The following is a 6,674-nucleotide window of genomic DNA, read 5'->3' as shown; positions in this document are numbered from 1 at the left end:
TACAGACTGACGCAAACAAGGGATCACAACATGCTCAAGTGCATGGCATAAGGTCATAACACATTTCACTCCGGGCGAAAAGATGTCTAACAGACCCCATGGTTTATCTCATTTATTTCCTACCAGTCCTTACAAACAAAATCTATGTTTGCCTTGTATTGTGCAGTCCCAGACCCAGAAGTGATGCCACAACTAATCATCCTCTTCATCATTACTGCTGACTGACAGCTCCCTGCAAATAGGTTACATTGCTTCAGAGAACAGGGAGCACACTCTTGTATCATGCATTATTTCTTATGTTGCTTCATTTAAACTCAGATTTACTAGACTGACAGACAGAACTCGGTACGGAACTGGTATACGGAATATTACAGAGATAGGCTTCTCTCTCCTAACATTTCACAGTGTTTGGTCATATTCTATAATGTGGCAAAGCTTGTCCATGCATATACGCGATGCTAAAGTAGATAGTGTGACCGAGATATATATATATATATATATATATATATATATATGTTTCTATATGTATGTATATATATATATATATATATATATATATATAATCCTCAACGAAGGAACTATAAAGAGTTAAAATAAGTTAATGTTAGTGTTCTTCCATCTCTGCTTTGTCGCTTTAACTTGTCTAGCAGACTAGCCTCTGTATTAGATTAATGTTATAGGAATTTAATGTGTCTCCAATACTCTGTCCCACTGGAAGTAATTAGCAGGAGTTGCCAATACCTTTCTCCAGGTGATGTGATGCTGAGATGTTGGACAAATACAGCAAACATATTATATCAGCAACAGACCGTGACCTCTTTGTTTGAACGTTTTTAATGAGGGTGTAACGTGCAGTTAGCCCATTTTCCCTTATTAATTGCCATACTGAGGTGAGGGAGACATCTGCACAAAAGGTGATTATAAGTTAACCGATAAACGATAGACACGTGTGTGCCTAGTCTGCCTGATAGGTACAGTATTAGATTCATGGCTCTGGTTCATAAGACACAGATCTCTGTTGGATAGTAGTTTATTTATTTAGGAACGTATCCTCCTTGTCTCGCATGCACATCTTTCTGTCCAATATTAGCTGTGGTCAGTATTTAAAGCACATGACACTCAGCAATGCTGTTCTCTTGTATTGCTGGCATTTGGATTGTATATTCGAATAAAAACATTTAATAGTTGCTGTACATAATAAAACATGTCATTGATTTTCCTTGCAGTTTATGTTGGGATCTTTAATGTACAAATTATCTATATCTGCCCTATTCTTTCTCTATGTAAATGATTCTACAACTCTCTAACCAACTTTCACACTCTCTGTCATACTCATATCTTCCACACTATTAATTATTATTATTATTATTATTATTATTATTATTATTATTATTATTATTATTATTATTTGTCCCTCTCCTCCTTCCTTTCCACCGCAATAGCCTATCTCCATCTTCTCTGTCTCACACTGAAAAAGTCTCATGTACATCACATTACCAGTAGGACCTCGTCATTAGTCCTATGTGTAAATGGACACATATTGCAATATGCATTTACCTGTACCAATGGGTGATAAAATGCATTTACCAATGGGTAATAAAATGCAAAACGTGTCCAAAATGCAAAATGTGTGGAAGACATGATGAGAGCGACCTAGGAATTCCCCACGAGCAATGCTAGCTACAGTATGACGAATGTGTGATGCTTAGGTACCATGTATGTCTGTACTGCGTTTAAGACATTACTGAAAACTGGAAAGAAACACAATAATATAATATTACTGTAACTGAAATCTACCGTTTGTTTCATTAAAACACAATACTTTTTGTCTGACGTAAGCCTTTTGTATATATGGTATTACATGTAATACCAGTTGTCCTTATTAACCATATTATTCATAAGAACCAACACTAAAGAAAACTCTCACATATCTTAGACCACCCACATAGCAGCGTGCTCAGCATAAGAGAGTACAGTTATATAATAAATAACTGAATGTCACTGTCAGATATGAAAGTGGGGAACAGAAATCTACATAGACCACTACTTTATCTATTGCTGTATGAATGATTATTAATTCACAATGCGTTGAATAAGCTGTATGCCCCGGCACTCCTGGATTCAGTTCAGCGGACAGCTACATTACATACACTTCGCTGGAGCAATAATACAGATATTTATACGTGTTATAGTTTTGTGGATTGTAAATATAATGTACGCATCACGTACAGCATTGTCCCTGATTCCTGCATGCCATGATTTCAGCACCCTGGTACAGTACCTTCCTGGGATAAGCCACTGGTAATCTATACACTGTTGCAGCTCATTTTAATCACTGCCCAGAAGAATCATAGAGCAATAAGTCCCGTCATTGTTAGCTGTGGGATGCTCCTAAGAGGCAGGTTAAATCCCTTCTCCAAACATGACATTATCATTTACACCGCTTTGTAAGATCTATAATGTTGACATAGCGAGCAGCCTCTTTCCTGATGTGTAATCCATTTATAGGCTCTCCATCTCCCCTCTCCCCAAGTCACACATTGCTGCCAGGCTATTGCATCTCTGCACATCGATCAGGGAGAGCGCTGTCATTAACAGGTGTCTTGTATAAGGCGATTTGTGTAAGATCATCATCATAATAATAATAATGCTGAAGTCATCAGGCCAGCACAGTTCGACGAGTACACATAACTAGGCTATTCTTCCTCATTCAGCTCTATTTCATGAATATTTATGTTAAACACAATCCTCCTAATCTAATAGCAAATGCCGAGGTGTATCTAGTGCATTGCCAATTAACTATGTCAGGGATAAATTTCAGTCTTGAATCTGCTTTTGCATTAGTTGCAGAATGCAGACCTGTATCTTCAGTCACTTCTGACTACACATTGCCCATGTCTGTGAGCTGTCTGTGGTCCTGAAAGGAAATTGCAGCGATTTTAACTGCTTTATGCAGCCCATCCTCTACACGACATGGAAACGACAGCACGATTACAACATTGTAAACAGTCCAGTGCAGGCTCATCAATCATCTGGCAACATGCTGAACCTGACGTTATCGTTAGGTTGACCAGCTTGTTTGCCCGATGATAGATGTCCAATACGACCAGCGTGCACGGGCATAACTGGTCGTATTAGACATTAAACTGCATGATTTGCGGGCGATTACCAAGTGATTGAGCAATAACAATGGTCATTATCGCTCAATTGCTAGGTTTAATCGCCTAGTGGATGGGTAGCTTTAGGTGCGTACACACTAGACGACTTGCAAACGACCCAATCATCATCCAGATTTCCTTTTAACTCCCGGACAAACATTTTATGGGTCTATTCATGAAGCAGAGAAGAGCCTTGTATAGCTGAAATCAGGGCTATTCTCTGCTTTGTGCAATTCATGGAGCAAGGTATTGTTGGAGAAGCTTATTACTTCTCCAGTGGTGTACCCCCTCCATGCCTGGATCACATCACCATACCTTTGTATGGTGAGTACGATTCATGAAAGAATGGAAAGCTCAGCTTTCCATTCCTCTCCTGCGGTACAGATTCACCATCTGAGGATAGCATAATCTGTACCAAACAGAGCAGGGAAGATGCACACTTCCCTGCTCTCTGTCCGCCACCCAGCACTGGCTCCACACCCTTTCCCAGGCCAGCAACTATTGGTGGAGTCAGGACTGGGGCAGACAGAGAGAAATTCACACAGGAGGACCTGCTTCACGACGCTTCGCAGAGGACCGCAAGGAGAAGATTGGACCACCAGAGCCCTAGTTTTCGGATTGCGTCTCAAGAGAGGTAATTGTATATGAATTCCTACTAAACAAAGCTATATATTGCATCAAAGTGATGCAATATGTAGTGTAAAGTTTACATAGCACTTCATGAATAGACCCCATAGTGCAATCACACTATGCAATCTACCAAATGATATATCGTGCATCATTCGGTCTTTTCATCATTAACTATACAATGTCAAATATATCGCCTGGTCATTCGGTAGAATGTATACACTGCATGATTTTCTGTAAATCATTATGAGATTGTCAGATTGAAATGCATGCAGGGGCGACCTGGAGATGCGAGGGATGACGCTGCAGGAGAGCACATAGGACCTGATTCAGACCCGTTTGCAAGTGCATAGCGCTCGCAAGTGGGTCAATGGCCAAGCAATGCGCATGTACGGTGTGCGCACTGTGCGTGCGCGAGCCCTGCAGAGAGCGAGGAAATCACTTGCTCCGGGGCTCGCAACAAAACCAGGTGGCTGTCGATGTTGATCTGCAGATCACCCTATTTTGTAGGTGGGGAGGGGGGGTGGCTGACCAAAACAGTAGGGCCATTTGTGGGTGGCCCTACTGACATCACCAGTGATGTCAGTAGTGAACTTTCTGTTCTATTAGATTAGGAAGTTCACTGGGGCTTGCGGTGGACGAGACCCTACCACGAGGGTCTCATCGCAAGCCCGATGGTCGTGATGGTCATGACCATCACCTGGCCGGCCGCGAAAGCTGTGGGTGGTCACCCACAGCTTAGCAAGTGGCCTGGAGGCCGGACAAAAAAAAAAAACAGCCCGCCCTGATTCAGAGCGAGCACTCAAAAAGAGCGTCCGGCTCTGAATCAGGGCCATAGTGCAAACACATTTGTCATCGAAATCAAGCAAATCATTAAAAAATCATCTAGTGTGTATGCACCTTTAGGCTGGCACCCTGCAGTCTGTGCAGCCAATCAGAGCTTCCTCAGGATGTTCCAATCAGCACTACACTTCTTCAAAGCTGCTGCCCCCGCCCCTCTGTGCACAAGACGTCATGATGTTGGGTGATATTGGAAAAATAATTGCAATGATATTAGCCAAAAATATTCAAGCTAATATTGTGATAAATAGACCCCGTGGTTTGGTGGAGAGGGATGGTTCTTCATATGGCTATATTAAATACTTGCCTTACCTAATTGTTCTTTCTTGTAAGTGATAGAGATCACACAGATGGGTAATATTACTAAAGGTAGATTTGAACAAATTAAAAATGTATCTGAATCAGTCAACATCAATGTTGTGTTTCAGGGGATAAATTGCACATTTACAGTACTAACAGTGATGACCGGTGAAGTGAGGCAGATTAGCAGAGCCAAATGATAACAAGAAATGAAAGAAAATATTATAAATATCTTCTTTGTATTATTGTAATCATTTTTATAGTCAGTACTCTGGAGTAAAAAGTGTATGGCAGGTGAGGCACTGCCTCCCCTGTCTACCTTTCTCACACATCCCTGATCAAAACTCACCAAATTTCCAGCACTATATACTGCTGCACCTCTGTATAATGCCCACATGAACCCTCCGGTTCATATATGTATCTGTAATATGGCTCTGATACTAGCCAGTGTCTCCCCAGCCATTTACCTCACCGCACGTCACTGTGTACTAACACTTAAAAATCAATATCCATATCTGTTAGCAAATGTCTGATTTAGCCCCTGAAACACAAAATCAATGTTGATTGATTTAGATCTATTTTTAATTGATTAATATCAACCTTTGGTAAATTTACCCCAGAATCTTGTGTTTAGCTCCTCAAACTGAGCTCTAAAAATAATCCTGTTCCAAAGGGATCTTTATAAGACTCTTTACCAAGAAGTAGAGTGACATGAGGGATAACAGGAAATGCTGTGAGCTCCAATTGGAAGAATGTGCCAGAAAGAAGTAGTTTCTATAATGAGAGAAGGATCTCCTAGCAGTACAAATTACATTAATAATATCAGTTATTAGTGTGACTTGGAACACTTCAAATTAAACATATTCTTCCAATCCTTTATTGATGTGGACTTCAAAAATGGTTGTTAGCAAATACACAGATGAAGCCAAAACTTTCCTCACTGTAATTTACATAAAAACTATTTTTTTTTGCAGGTTCAAGGGGAGAAGAACAAAATGTTGTCATGCCCCTTTATTTGTTAAGCTGCATACACACACACAACGATTTTGTAAATGAACGATTTTAGTAAACAAATTTCGTTTATTTTTTCAAGGGAAAAATGAACAAAAATCGGTTACTAAAATCGTTAATTTACTAAATGTAATGAACAATTTTTTTGAACTACAAACGATTTTTGCATATTCCATTAATGAAAATCATTGAGTTGGTCAGTCTGACTGAACTACAAACTACAAACGTGAACGCGCATGAACGATAATCGTTCATCGTTTTAACTTAGAAAGTGAATGATTTTTTCAATGATGAACGATAATTGATATCGTTTATCGATAATCGTTCAAAAAATCGTTGTGTGTGTATGCACCTTTAATGTTTAGATTCTTGATACAAGCAATCGTGTTTGCAAAGTTTCAGTACTAACTCTGAAATATAGAAGGAGCTAAAAGTTCCGTTGGTTCACACTATAAGGATGAAAAATGAGTGACATACATTGCAGCCTTATTGCAATACAATAATTAATTATTGTTTATTCAAGTATTGTACAGCCTATAGTCAACTGCAGTAAATAATAACTGTAAGCTGGGATGAAATGTGAGGATAATGTTCACATGTATTAACAATCAGCTGTTTTTGACCTAAGGATCAATGTCATACTTGGTCCACTTGGCATTCTGTAATAATATGTATATAGCACCTTCATCTGCAAATTTGAACATTGTACTTTACTCACCAAGTTATCTATAAACGTTT

Source organism: Taudactylus pleione, unplaced genomic scaffold, assembly GCF_031769625.1.
Source record: "Taudactylus pleione unplaced genomic scaffold, aTauple2 ptg000053l, whole genome shotgun sequence".
In the NCBI taxonomy this organism is placed as follows: Eukaryota; Metazoa; Chordata; class Amphibia; order Anura; family Myobatrachidae; genus Taudactylus; species Taudactylus pleione.
This window is presented reverse-complemented; position numbering follows the sequence as displayed.